At 42.5% G+C, this 15,751-nt stretch overlaps 1 protein-coding gene across 1 annotated transcript in view; it reads left to right on the top strand.

Moving 5' to 3' along the window:
- Window positions 1-15,751, top strand: part of nrg3b (neuregulin 3b) — a 613,393-nt gene that overhangs the window by 428,227 nt on the left and 169,415 nt on the right.

A 15,751-nucleotide genomic window follows, 5' to 3' on the forward strand; every position in this document is an offset into this window, starting at 1 on the left:
CAGACTTTCTTCATTGTCCTGTGTGTAATGCACATGAACCCTGCTTCCAAAACCTGATGTTGTATAACCGTGATATCTTAAAACCTGTTAATAAACTTGGCAGATGTTACAGACCTGAGCAGTCAGTACAGAATGAGTACCACAAATATTATCAGCTAACAGTACTGATGGCTTATACTCACACTTTATTCTTCAAGGTGTAAGCTGAAGAATGTTTTTTTGTTGGGTGGAACCATCCAGGTACCAAGTTCAGGTGGACTGCACTGACCAACTAACGTCAAAACCTATGAAAAGTATAAAAGCCTAATTATCTTAACATTTAAAATGCAGAGTGTCCAGGTTCTGTCCTGCATTGCAGAACTAAATAAGCTATTTCTGAGTAGGGATGGGTATTGATAAGGTTTTATCGATATCGATGCCATTATCCATTCTGCTTATCGATCCGATTCCTTATCGATTCCCTTATCGATACCTCGTGAATTTTGTACTAAAAGTAGACTTTACAGGTTTTCTATGTATTTCCTTGAGTCTTAAAGTAAATAAATATGAAATTAGTCACTGTATCCTTGATCTCTGGACATAAATAAAAATAAACAAAACTGTGTTTCGCTTTGAAGTTATTAATTCAGACTGAATTCTATCGTTCTGCAGAGAGCCGCGCAACGTTTGGAGCTGTGTGAACAGAACGGAGGATGATTCTCGTTTCTTTCTCGCAACAAGACAGGAATCCCAGTTAGTAACTTTAATCCGCACAAAAGTGAATCACAACTCATATTCAGGGATGAAAGTGTTGAAAAACAAAAAAAGCTGAAACCCCAAAATTACCCCCCAACACCACGTGCACGAAAATGTTTGAATTCTAGAAGCTCTGAAATGCAATCTGGGACTATTCCAGACAATAAACTGGAGTGAGTGCAGCATCCATTTAGGTGAGAAAAAAACCCCAACTTTCCTTATTCAAATTCATTCCAGCAGTATTCTGCTCTTACTAGGATGCAGCAGTTTTCTACTTTGGCAGATAGTTCTGGAGGAAATCACTGAAGAAATTAACAAACTGAAAATATGGTTTGACCGAAACAAACTCTCATTAAACTTAAATAAGACAGGGATGAAATGGAGGTGTAAGAGTCACTAGGTGTTCACAGGAAACATTTATTTCTGTATGTATTTATTTATTTATGTTAGTTGCTATTATATATTTTCTGTTGTGTTTCTATTCAGGTTCTTTTTGTCTCTTTCTCTAAAATTGTATATAATAATCATTAGATCATTAATATATAAGCAAAAATAAATTTAAGGAATATTACAATTTGAAAACAAATGCACCCGAACGTGATGACGGCTGCAATTGCTAAATGCTAACTTTTAACATTGAAAATGCCATAGACATGCTAACGCGTTAGCATCGCTCCCGTTTTTAAGTTATAAAATACATCTGTCAACTGTTTCAGAAGACCATAATAGGTCGGTTTAACATAGAAAAGGTAAATAATACTCACAGACGTATGCTCTTTAGGGTTTTAGCGGGGGGAAATTAAGCGAAAGAAAGAAATAAATGAAGCAATCGACCAAAGCATTGCTTCAATCTGCGAACCACGCTTCGATTGGTTCAAGGTTCAAAGCAAAGCCGTGCTGCAGAAAAGTTGATTAAGGACCCGCTGCAGGGTCTGTAATCAATGTAGAGAAATGATCATTTTCCTGACAAACACCCACCAAAACAACGGCCACTCTGATGCATTAAATATACTTAAAACTATTTTGCATATCCACTGATATTAATGCAGAAAACGTGCATGTTGGTTTCATTAATATCCTACTTCTGACAGCAAACTGCAGAATTAAATAATTATTTAGTGAAGAACCACTTTAGAGTGGAAGTGAAGTATTTATTTTCCTGATGAGGCAGACAAACAGTCTTGCAGCATGTGGTGCAAAATGCTCTCAACAAACAGGGAAATGATGTGATTATACACAAGTGGGATGGGAGGTTGAGAAACCATGAGGGGAAAAGCTGGATGCATTGGAATTTGATAAGCACATGGTGAAGGTTTGGTTTCGGCTTTCATCTCTGGCGAGCGGCACAAGAAAACTCAAAATGGTAAAGGTGCTGGTGTACTGCAAAGTACCGGAAAAGAAAGACCAACAAACACCTGTGCAAGGTGCCCTGAAGAACGGGACTTTCTTCTCCAACACCATCTCGTTCATGTCTAGACAGTAAATGGGTATGTAAATTTATGACAAGCAAGTCTTATGGGGGTCATAAGTTCCATGGATCCGAGGAAACTGATTTGTATCTGTAACACACAGATCAGTATCCGCTGACTTATGAAACTTGATCCCATGATGAAATCCGCGCATCCTGCAGATTCACAGAGTTTTCACAGTCCTGAGTTTATAACCGCTAAAGGATAGTTTCTATTCAAGTGCAGATAAAATTTCTTATTATTATGCTAACCCCATGTTCCTACCACAGTGCCGTGATGCGGACCACATCTGTCCCAGATCCGTGCCAAATATGGGCTGTAAATGGTTGGTCTTTTGCAGATCTGGTTCAGATCTGATCCGGATCTGTTCCAGAATTGTAAAGTGGAGCCATACCAGATCTGGGCCAGGGTGCAAAAATTGTCTGGACTGGATCTGTTTTCAGGAATGGTACCGGATGTTGGTCTTCATGCGGCCCGGATCCATTTGCTGGGAAAACTCAAGTAACTTAAGTCAGCCTGATAGACAACCCTGCAGGAAGCTTTTTTTCTGGGGGGGGGGAGATTAGAGATGAAAGAAAAAGAAAGCCAGTGTTGTAGTCAAGCAAGGGATACATTTCTGCACAGAAATGTATTGATTCAGAGCAGTAAAGGAGACGCCCATACTTCACCTGGCTGTGGTGGACGCATGGTTATAGAGATGTAGGGATGGACCAGGTCTCTAACCAGATGGTTTCCATCCAAGACCCAAAACAGTTCCGTGGTGATGTGGATGATGCAAGACGAGGCGGAGTGTCAGCTCACGCTCTTGGACTTGGCTTACCTTTGTTCTGTTTGCTTTTACACTATAATATTTTTAAATTGACCAAATTTTGCATGAAAATCCACGTGTGCACCTCTTGCCAAATGACCACTGCGATAAGGATGGGCTCGTTCTTTCTAGAATGAATCCCGTCTCTCACCCATTGACCATTGGGATAGGCTAAAGCTCACTGGTGACGCGGGTATAGAAGATGAATGAATTCCACATGTGAGCTGTCTTCTGGGATTTGTGTCAAGGTGGCAGTTTTGTGAGTCAGAGAATATGCTAATATTGCAATCATTGCTAGTCACAACTGGTTTCCCCAACACATTTCTTTAATTAAGCGTGGCACTGTATTATAGAATGGTGGAAACTCTTCGATCTTCTCCACAAGCAGCTCACTTTATGCTTTTTTTTTTTCTTTTTTGCTTTTAAAAGGCAATTCAGGGTTGTGTTTGTTTGACACAATCTGCACGCTATGCTTGCTTATGGAGTCTTTTTCCAAATTATTTAAAGCAACAGTGTGTATGAATTAGTGCCATCTGGCGGTGAAATTGCATATTACATTTTGCTTTTGCCAGTCAGAATTTTGTAATTTTGTTTCCCTTCATGTTTTTGCTTCTTTGGTGACAGGGATTCATGCTCCCTGCCTTCTCTTGTGAAAAGCAACATGTATCATTTCACAAAAATGAGGGTTCTCAAACTTATTAACCAGTAGCAACCTGTAAACACTATGTAGACAAGCAACCACTGATTCCTCCACTTTATTTTGTTAAGTCTTCCGTCATTGCTGCAAAATGCAGAAGACGTAAAAAATTATGTTCCTTTTGGGCTTCTGTATCAAGATGGTAGTGCAACATGGCGGCCTCCATGAGGGGGCTCCCTCCCATGCATACATGAAAGGCTTATTCCAATTTTCTGACAGACAACAAAGCATCCTTGAAAAACCCTCAGCACCAACAACAGTTCAAAGATACATAGTTTTCTATACATTCGCACACCAGTGGCCGAAAGACATTGAGTGCTCATTTGACTCCTCACTCGGGAGGTGTAGGCCAAATTCCAGGTGTCGCACATGAACATGTAACACTGCTCGCTGGATACTTAGAAAAGGTGTGGCTATTCACGCTCTCAGCACGAGAGTAGAGAGCAGGAGACCACATTCGACCTGTTTGTGAAAATTCTCTAAGTGCCCCACAAGTATGGCGTAACCTAGCAACACACATTGGCGTGAGTGTGCCAAATTCCACAACCACCCCCCGACACACACACACACACGGCTGGTGAAGTGCATCACTGTTTGCCTACTAGCTAATGAGATAATTCGAGCTGACTTAAGAATGTCCTGAGAACACTAAAATGTTACCTAAAATAAATTTATTTGTGTATCTGAAGTTGTGTTCTCAAATAATTAAGCATTATCATTATGTAAGTGTGGTAAAAACCAGGGGCGTGTTTGCGGTCAAGGTTTAGGACGACGTTTTATTTTGGGGGTTTTTTCGTTTCAATTTGGTTTTATTCTCCTCAGTTGTGTGGTGCAACCAAAGATGTTACACATACACATGCATTTCAACCCACAAGTCACAGCTCCCTAAACTTGAACTTTTGTAGATTTGTAGATGGAACATGTAACAATGGCATCAGTTGAACCCAACAGCGAAAATTGTATGTAGATTTACTTCAGTTAAATTTGTTGCTGTGGTAATATTATTTCTAGTGTAATCTTACAACCATTAGCAAAGACTGCAAACTTCATAACAAAAAGTGTGTCAGTATGGAGTGAAAGTATTGAACTTGGGGAGACATTCACATATCTCAGCAGTGACATTCATGTCTCTGGGTCCTTGGCCTTTGAGATTGAGAGATGCCTTGCCAGAGCTTATGGACACATGAGGTCAATAGACGATGGTGGTTGATGATGCTGATATCTTTGCAGGAGAATAAAAGTCCAGGTCTTTTGGGTCCTACTGTATATTAGTGAGACTTGATCTTTGGGTATCACTCAAAGGACTTTGTGTCAAATGAACAGTTGCTTAGGGACACTATGAGGAGTATCACTTTTGGGTATGTGGTGCATTTTTCCATGCATGATCCAGCTCAGTGTTGAGGACCCAAGTGGTTGACGAAGGCCAATGAGACGGTCAGGTTTTACATAGCTGTTGTAGATAGATGGTTGCTTTCAGGAGATGAGGAGGGAACAGTTGTGTCCATGGGTGGTTGCCATTCAAGACCCAAGCTGGTTCCGTGATGTGGTGGATGGACCAGTGCGTGCGCCCAGACGTGATCTGTTCCAGTTTAGCAAAGGAACCATCTCCTACTAAAATGGTCATTGCTGCCAAGAAAGAAGAAAGGGGAAAATAACCAGGTAAGACGTGGACAAGATCAGTAAAGTGAATGATGAAAGTGTAATTTGCTTGAATTTTCCATAATTGGTGTGAAAGTTGTAATAATCACTAAAAAAAAAAACAATGCTATAGTTTAAACAAAATGAACAATGGTTTGATTTGGACTATACAAAGAACCTTTTTTTGGTTGGACTCAAAATCGGCTGGGGGGCTTTGACACCTCTCAGACCAAATTAAAATGTTAAAAAGTCCGAACCAAATGAGGTAGATGTGAAAGTATCTATAAGCTGAGTGAGAGGAGTTGACCATGATACCGAAACAAGCTGGTACTTTTTTAGAAGCTTTATCAATGTTGGAATAGTTGAGCTTGAGGGCCTTGTCGAGGATCTACCCTAGGTCCATAGATGTGCCGATCCCCATCGGACCCTACAAAGAAGATGGAAATAGAGTGGAGTATAGAAAAAGTAGATATGCAGTGGAGGCAGTCATATATAGATGACTAGAAGGGGTGTGAATGAGGTGCATCTGAATTACAACTAATCAAAGACTCAATAGACTTTTTAATGAAAACTGCAAAACCATGTGTGTAAAACTGATTCATTATCAACAATCATCTACAGTATGCCCAGAGATGAAGGATGGAAACATTCTGAGAGACATTTATTTTCTTGTTTCATTTACGTTTGACGTAAATGCCCTCTGCGGCACAGATAACAGACGAGTTTGTGCGCGAACGGACATTGTGGATATGCAACCCAAATCCCTGTATGCGGAGCTTGCAGGGGACCATTGCCAAAGCATGCAAATGCTCTGCCAAAAATACAAAGAGATGGTTTACAATTCGCTCGCCCACTTCTACAGATGACAGCAGCCTGGCATTTGGCACCGAAACGTGAAGCGTCTTGCTCATTTGGATCGGTGTGGAAAGGTGTCAGCAGAGAAACAAATGACGCCTCACACCAACTCAAAGGCCTATACTTTTTTGTGCTGAATTTGCACTGAGCCAAATGCTGTCACCTCGTCGTGACAGTAGATTGGACGCTAACAGACAGCGGCGGAAAGGCCACTCCGAATGCCAAGGAGGTTCAGTGACTCTTGTTTAAACATTCATGTGTTCCCAAAACTATTTTCACTGTCTAATTTGAGGTTGTTTGCAGTGGTGTAAATTATGTATTAGCACATTGCCTGCCAGTGAAGTTGTGAAAAATGAAGTGATCGCTCGTAATGGGCATGGCAACATAAACACTCAGAAATAGTCACGCATGCAATACCTTTTTACAACACAGTTTTAATTCATTAAGTTCTTTCTTTTTAAAGACAAGCTCTTTAAATGCCTGTTTTTCTATAGTTTGGTCAGTAAATGTCTCAAATTGTCTCATCCGTTATATCGTGGAATAACCTTGAGTTCTGGATGGCAGCCAACCCAACCATCGCCACCTCTCGAAAGTCACCATGTATCTGCTGCAGCCAGGTGAAATGTGAACGTCTCCTTGGCTTTCGCCAGCCATTGGGTCCTCAACACTGAGGCACGTATACATGCTGGATCATCATACGGCATGTTAGGTCACATTCACAGGCCATCGTCAATTTCCCTGAGGGGGTCTTCCTAAGGGATCGATAATGTTCTGTCGAATCTAATCTAACCATGAGCTTCACATGCTGGTTTGTCACAGATATACAGGCCGTCATCTTCCGAGAATCATATTCAAAACAAAATTTAACCATTATAAAATTATAGAACCAAGGCTGGTACCCATTTACAGTTGGGTGGACTGAGAAAATGCAGATGAAGTGTCTTTTTCCAAGGAAACATACAAGTAACATGACTGGAAATTGAACCCAGGTCTTCATAATGGTAGCCCAATGCCTTAACCACTGAGCTACCTGCTCAGTGGTTACATCCACTAAAATTTAAGCAAGACTAATTTCCCCGGATCATTTTTTTCAACTGTAAATAATTTGCCGATCCAAATGATAGTGTCTTGGTTTACCAATATATAGACCTGATTCCTGGAGGTTTGACTTTGGCCGGTGGATGTGTTTGAGTGCAAGGAAGTGCTACCTGGTACTGAGCTGATGGACGATGCATTCATGCTTTTCACAGGATAACAACAGATATAGTTTGTGCTTAGGTGCTCACAGGATACTCAAATTAACTAAATAAATCAGTTCTTCAAAATGTGACTACTGTATCAACACCCTCATTCTTTTCTGATTAAAAACTGTCATCTGAAGTTGTAGGATAAAAGTTTGCCGCAGATTGCGTGCAGTCCCTTGATGCCTTGCACTGCTATTATACTTCATAAGTTTGCTTCTTATCTTATTAATTTTCCTTTACATCCTGTGTGTGGAGTTGGTCCTTATCGTATTTGGAAGCTTTCATAACCCTTTTTCTTTTACATTCTGCCTGCCAAAATTATGCATTTGTTTTGGTGTGTTGTGTGTTGGGGGGGTGTGGCTGGACATTTTGGTGTTCTTTTCTTTTCTTTGCTCTCCAGGTGGTATGAAAACTGATTTGTCTGTGGAGAAGGTGCTGGCTGAAGAGTCCTTCACCCTCATCAACGTTATGTGCAGCACCTGTGGATGGTGCTCAAGTGTAACCTTAAAGACTTTCAGCTGAAGCAGATAATGAGATGGCGTTCTGCATTTAAGCCATGTGTGATTCAAGCAGAATTGCCGGGAACTCGACCTTGTGATGTTCGTTTGTGAGACGCTGAGGACTGCGCCTGGGTTTGACACATCGTGCCTGTGAAGGAAGAAGGGTGAGGGACACATGCTGTCAGCACACATCTGAGGTGATTAATTGTTTGACTAATTGTTGATAGTAACTTGGTATTTTGTTACGCAGTAGATTTGAATTGTGATGAGAGTTGTGCAGCTCGCTTCTCGCTGCCGTGGCGTGCGGAGTGGTAATCCTCCACCTGTTGTGAGAAGCTGCTCATTTACATAAAGCTTAAATGCAGACCTGAATGTGTTGCTGATAGTGTGTGCCTTTTGAAGGATATTGGTTGTAGCTGCTGACTTACCTCACCTTTTCTATCCTTCGCAGAGAGTCGATTTGTCGTGTCCACCTGGGGGGTGTTTGGCGGTAAAGTGAGTCCAGAAGCGCCGGGCTTCGATCCTTTTAGGCGCTGGAGAGCGTGCCAGCCTTCACTCCACCAGACTGACGCATCTTTTGTTCATACACTTTGTTATGCACCGAGGGTGGAAAAAATAAATTGTTTTGTTATTGGAACCGCTTTCTGGTTATTTTAGCGCTGGGTTCCGTCAGACACAGGTCCACTCCTCAACCCGCGTCGACACATAACAGTAGTTCCCGGCCATTCCATAATGGACCCAGCGGCAGAGGCGGTTCCTTTCGCCGAAAGAGTACAAGAACACTTGGAGAAAATATGGGAGCAATTACAGCATCTCGCAAACCAAATTAAACAAACAGACGGCCGTGTTACGGAGCTTGCAGCGCAAGCCGTTCCGCTTCCTGCTGCTCCAGCTGCGGCACCATCGATACCGGTGCAGATAACTCCGTCACCCAGAGATTCGGCGTCCGAACTGATTATTTGTCATCCGGAGCCTTATGCGGGAGACGTTGAAGCTTGTGCTTCATTTTTGATGCAAGCAGGGGAGGCGGAGTGCGGCGGAGTATTCCGTGGACTTCCGGACTTTTTCTGCTCAGTCAGGTTGGAATGCCGCAGCTTTACGAGGAGTGTTTGTAGATGGGTTAAATGAGTCATTAAAAGACGAGCTGGCAGTCCGTGACGAGCCAAACGATTTAGATGAGCTAATATCGTTGGTGATTCGTCTAGATGATCGGATGAAGGAGTGTGGACGCGAAAGAGGGCGGCCATCAGAACGGGTTTTTTTGTCTCGGGGCTTTCCCCGACACAGATCTGGGCCGCCTCTTCTTCACCCCACTGAGGCTCCTCCGACGGGACCTCTGGCTCCTCTTGCAGACGAGCCCATGCAGCTCGGACGAGCTGAGACCGCTGTATTGCCCCGACATATAAGCGTCAAGAAAAATAATGGTGACATATCTCCAGGTGTTCTGGGACAGGCGAAATAATACACACACACACACAAAAAAAAAAACTTGTATGGGCTAATGTTTTGCTTCTTTGAATAGGGGTTATAATTTGTTTGGGGAGTCAGAGGCGTGTCTGGTGGAGTGAACGATAGGCGGTTAGAAGCCCGTCTGGACTCACTTGATCGTTGTTTTTTTATGTGTATTTAGGTATTTTCTGTTTGGGTCTGGGGTCGTTTTGTTTTGTTGTTTTTTATTTCCCTACTTCCCTAACCCCAACCTCACTTGCCCCAAGACCGTTCATCTTGTGGGTTGTGGGGTGGTGCAGGTTGGTCACGCTGAGCGTTCTCAGAAGACCTCTGCACCTAGGGGGGGGTTGTTAGGGGCGTTTTTCTTGGTTTGGTTAGGGCCCGGTTCCACTCCAGCCTCGGTGGGCCTTTGTACCATTCGTCATTGGTGTTGCCGGGGTGTGGTGCAGCGGGAACATACCTTAGTCGGAGGGGTGGGCCGATCTGTTGCTGTTCGCCATTTCGGTAGTTCCACCCCTCCCGAGAGGCTGGGGTATGGTCGAGTTGGGGCACCGGACGTATTTCCGGTTTTCCTCTGCGCCTAGGGGTTGGGGCTGGGTTAGTTTTTCCTGTTCCCTTCCCCTGCTTGATGTTTTGTGCCGTTCGCCAAAATTGAGCCGCCGAGGGGCTCTGGGAGGGACCTGGGGTCTTTTGGGGTGCCGGGGAAGGTAACAGGGTTTAACGGTTGTTTTATTTGCCCCCGGGGTTGTTTAGGGTAGTCCTCCGGGGGTTGGACTTTGATTTTGTTTTGTTTCCTTCCGGGTTCCACCTCCAGGGTTGATGGGACGGTCCTCTGGGGGGAATTGGTTTGTGCTGCCGACTAGCCAAGTGTGGCCGGGTCTGGGGTTCCGGGGTTGTGGGGAGGGTGCCTCCTGGGGTTTGATGGTACGGTCCTCTGGGGGGCACCGTTTGCTCCATGTGTACCTGGGGACCTTTGTGGGATTCCGGTTCTGGCTATTCCTCCTGGAACCGGCGGTAAAGGCCTTCTGGGGGGTGTTGGGCTCTGCAAGTCGTTCTGGGGGGGTTGTTTGTTATTTTTCTTTTATGCATTTATGTTTGTATTGTGTTTGTGGGGCTGTGTTGGGTTTTTGCATTTGGGAGTTTTTCTTTTCTTCCCGGGGTTGGATGGGACGGTCCCCTGGGGAGGTTTTGGGTGGGTTTTATGTTTTTTTTTGTATGTTGGATTGTACTAGGGACTGTTTTGGGGTTTTTGTTGATGCCAGCCGGCCTTCCAGCTGCGGTGCCCTGTCCTGCTGTCTGTGGTGGACCTTGGGAGCGTTATGCTGTCTGCTTCCTGACGAGGACCCCGGAGGGAGGTGCTGTTCTCGGACCTGGTCTGTTCGGTCGCCGGGAGGCTTCCCGTTACAGGGGGGGTACTGTTGTGTGTTGGGGGGGTGTGGCTGGACATTTTGGTGTTCTTTTCTTTTCTCCAGGTGGTATGAAAACTGATTTGTCTGTGGAGAAGGTGCTGGCTGAAGAGTCCTTCACCCTCATCAACGTTATGTGCAGCACCTGTGGATGGTGCTCAAGTGCAACCTTAAAGACTTTCAGCTGAAGCAGATAATGAGATGGTGTTCTGCATTTAAGCCATGTGTGATTCAAGCAGAATTGCCAGGAACTCAACCTTGTGATGTTCGTTTGTGAGACGCTGAGGACCGCGCCTGGGTTTGACACATCGTGCCTGTGAAGGAAGAAGGGTGAGGGACACATGCTGTCAGCACACATCTGAGGTGATTAATTGTTTGACTAATTGTTGATAGTAACTTGGTATTTTGTTACGCTGTAGATTTGAATTGTGATGAGAGTTGTGCAGCTCGCTTCTCGCTGCCGTGGCGTGCGGAGTGGTAATCCTCCACCTGTTGTGAGAAGCTGCTCATTTACATAAAGCTTAAATGCAGACCTGAATGTGTTGCTGATAGTGTGTGCCTTTTGAAGGATATTGGTTGTAGCTGCTGACTTACCTCACCTTTTCTATCCTTCGCAGAGAGTCGGTTTGTCGTGTCCACCTGGGGGGTGTTTGGCGGTAAAGTGAGTCCAGAAGCGCCGGGCTTCGATCCTTTTAGGCGCTGGAGAGCGTGCCAGCCTTCACTCCACCAGACTGACGCATCTTTTGTTCATACACTTTGTTATGCACCAGAGGGTGGAAAAAATAAATTGTTTTGTTATTGGAACCGCTTTCTGGTTATTTTAGCGCTGGATTCCGTCAGACACAGGTCCGCTCCTCAACCCTGCGTCGACACATAACATGGTGTTTGTTTTGGTGACAAAGACCTTGTTTGACCTTTACTTTGGAGACCAAGCATTCAACACAGTCAAAACTATTCCATTTATTAATCCTATTAGCTCAGCCAATAATTTGCATCATTTTTTTTTTTTTTTACCAAAATTGGAGCAACTTTAACTTTTGACCCCTGTATAAACTGAAACTGACCTTTGCCACCATTTTTGCTGTTTTTACTCCATAACCCCAGAACATTCAGTCATAAATAGTCCAAACTATACCTTTTTGGAATTGTTATGATCAGACAAATAATATAGTATAGTTTTCAATGTGATTGGAGCATTTTTGATTTTGACCCCTGCGTAATTCTTCAATTGACCCCTACCTGGCACATATTGAAAATTCAAGTGGCTAGTCAGTTTTTTCAAAAGAGTAGTATTTGTGCCGGATTTAATGCTTGTATCACCATTTGCAAGATTTTGCTCTAAATATTCTCTTAGCTGCTGCACTATACCTCCCCCCGACGTCTATTGGCCTTTCATCAAAGACACTTGACTTTATCCCTGGCATAGGTGATTAGTTCAACAAGTGTTGATTAACACATAATTTAGCATAATTATTGCCCTTGATGTTTGCTGAAATAGATAAACTGAACATGAATCACATCACTGCCAAGTTAATGTCATGTTTTACAATGAGTAGTTTGCATGATTGTTGTGTTTCAGCTGTGAGGCTTTTTCTATGAACACAATGGCCCCGGTTAAACACCTTGAAATACCAAGACAATAAACTGACATTCTCCCTCATATTTAAAGGGGCATGAATAACATGTTTGCATAGTTTGTGTGCAGAAACATATTTTGGGCCATCTGAATGTGCTGGAAATGTAAGCATTAGTTGTTTACCTCACATTATGATGTATTGTCACTGGGCTCAATGGAGAAATAAACATGAAACTAGGTGACACTCGAAATGCTACTGTTTGCACGCAAGATGTAATACGAGTCCCCACATTTGACTCATTTGTGGGCATATGGGTGTCCACACAGTGTCAAGTTGAGTGCACACACACAACACTATTAAATAGATAACACCATGTGTGAAAGACGTTGTTAGTATTTATGTTGATAACAGCTAACACAGAAATACATTTAAAGAGTACAGAATAGAGTTTGTTTGCTCCTGGATACAGAATTAAACACTTGGTGACACAGTGCCAAGAGAAAGTATACAGGTTGAGCTAGAACTATGAGTGTACGAGGACACAAAATGGACAGTCATGCACCAGGGATGCATAGAGAACAGACTCACTGCTTTTTTGTTCAACCACTAATTTTGTGATGAAAGACATGCCATCGAGAAATCTGGAATCAGGTGAGCAAATAGTGGCTTACAAACATTTTAAGATTTTGCAAGCTAGTAGGAAGTCAAATAAAAAAAGCTTAAGCTACTCCTGCATTTATCTTCTGTGAACTGCACTAAATGATTGCATGCTAATGGTAGCTAGCAAACAGACTGAAAATGAGACATGACAGCTGAGAAGGACAATTTTAGGGCTGTTTCTGTAAACGTTCAGGATATGTTGTAAGTAGAGGTGAGTTCAGGGAGGGTCCACTGGTCCTAGGTTTCACTAGTCCTAGGGTCCACTGGTGTTAACCTCTTTACCTTATTTGATGGTGTATATTACAACCCCAGACTGATTTTTAAAGTTCACAAATAAATGTCATACTTTCAAATAGCTAACAAACTGTTAAATTTAACAGTTTTGTTAAATTTACAAAAATAAAACCTATGATTCTGCTGACATGCACCATTAATCGCTTTAATTGTACTGTTGTCTATAAATCTGTTGAACTGATAATCAACAAATAATGGTAATTCACCAAAATTAAATGTTTTTTTAATTGTCACATTTTGTAACATTCCTTAACCTGCTTTATTGGAACATACAGCCTGTCATAAATGTATAAACAACTTCAACATGCTCTCCTTAATACTGGGAGTTGTGGACCCTAGGACGAGTAGGAAGTTCCTACGGTGGAAATGTAGATATTCACAGCTCTCTGGTGTTTCTGTTGCCTATTTATATTTTTTGCTCCGCATAGCATCATTTTTTTTTTTTTTTGCTATGTTCTGTATGAACACTTCTTTGGTTTTAATATTAGGTAATAAAATCTGACATTCTAAACTGTCTTTTAATGTCAAACCCAGAAGTCGTCAGTGTGTAGCAGAAACACATGCATTGGCCTTGTTGTTCCAGTGCTTTCGGGTTTTGCTTTGGTGGTGGTGTTGAGGAGAAGAAGGTGCTGATGCATATGACTGACTTCGATTGGTTCTCTGAAGCTGGTTGCTTGTTTCTGACTTTGAGCTAATGCTATTCCTCTATTCCCTTGCTTCCCTGACCTCTGTGTCAGCCGCGCGCTGATTTGTGAACGCTGTGCAGGCCGCAGGCTGCCGCGGCTATGCAGGTGGAGAATATGAGCGACATTTTTCTGTAGCTCCAAAGCAGTTCAACATATTCTCAAGACGTGTTTTATACAATAATATAATAAAAGGTAGTGCTATAGTTGGAGAATATTCTTACAAGTTTCCACATGCATGCGCAATGCTTGTTTCACATTTAGCATCACAAATGCGAGTTAGAGTTAAAGTTTGAAGAACAATAACTATAATATGATTTAGTGCATCTTGTTGTCGCTGCCATCCTCACAGTCTCCTGACAGAGGAATAGGTGGAATATTTACAAATTTTGCTGAAAAATATGTAAAAATTTGTATGACTTTTTGTGCCTTACATTTTCGTACATTTTTAAATGATTTTTTTTTCTGTGAAAAGCATTCATTAGTATTCATGGCCTTGCTTCAAACCTGGACGTTCTCTGCATCCACTGATGATGAGATGGCTCCCGAGACGACGATCTCACCCGTCTGGTCACAAGGTCGAGTCTCTGGCAAATACACACTGTGCACTCCAGTCTTAAATGCCACCATGTTCCAATCCATGCAGATGCACCACAGCTGTGAGTCCTGATGAGCCACAGGTGATCAGCCTCAGGTGATCAGGGTGAGGTCCTGATAAACTCAGCAACACAGCCACTCAGTCCCAAATGCAAGCCACCTGGAAGGAAAAACAAAAGACAGAAACAAAAAGGCAGCCAGGCCCCCCCAGCCATACAACAGTTTATCTCGGTATTAGATACACTGTCATTTACAAACTAAAAGCTGCTGCTTTTTTCACACGCTTTGAACCCTGCGGCTTAAAATACATCCATTAATGCATTGATTGGCAGAATAAAAGACACAAAATAAATTCTTACCTGTTAGTTTCAGTGGGATTCATCTGAATAAATAATCCACATAAAGCATCCTTTTTAAACAAATCCAAACCAGTGTCTAAACGGTGAAGAAAAGTCCCTCTGTACACAACTGCACCGTGAGAGCTCCTCTCCCCCACCAAGTCTTGGTGATTAAATTACAGCCACAAATAAATAAAATAAAACAATGTTCAAATTAGTCCGTTTTGTTTTTGTGTCGAGCGGACTCACTCACTGTAGCATAGAAAGTGATGCTGAACTACACTACCCACAATGCTCAACCGGCCAATCATGTTTTGCGCTTAATGACGACGTCATCAACAAGCAACAGGCAGCCAGTCTGCCACAAACACACAACCGGATGGACTAAAACTAGACTTTGATTTTAGGGTTTACAAACGTTTTTGACTGTTAAACTTTGCTCACTTTACCAGCATCCGATAACATTTTAAAAAAAATGTTATCAGACTGTAAGTTTTCCAAACTAAATTTTTCGGAAGATATTTAGTCCTATGATTGTTTTAAAACTTATCTGAAAAGCGAATCCGCTTTCAAAAACATTAGCTTTAATAATTATCTGTTATCGGATTCGCTGATTCCACCACTGATTGTAACGTATTGTTTGCACACTGTATTGTCTAATGGGACATTGCGAGAAATCAAACCACATAAATTCCCTTTGATGTTAAACGTTGGATTTGTCTCTCATAACAGACCTTCCACAATTCAAAGTCTTCATCCTTTAGTCATTCTATTAAACATAGCAGGGTACACAGTTTCAGT

This window comes from Thalassophryne amazonica, chromosome 18 (genome assembly GCF_902500255.1).
Source record: "Thalassophryne amazonica chromosome 18, fThaAma1.1, whole genome shotgun sequence".
NCBI classification, from domain to species: Eukaryota; Metazoa; Chordata; class Actinopteri; order Batrachoidiformes; family Batrachoididae; genus Thalassophryne; species Thalassophryne amazonica.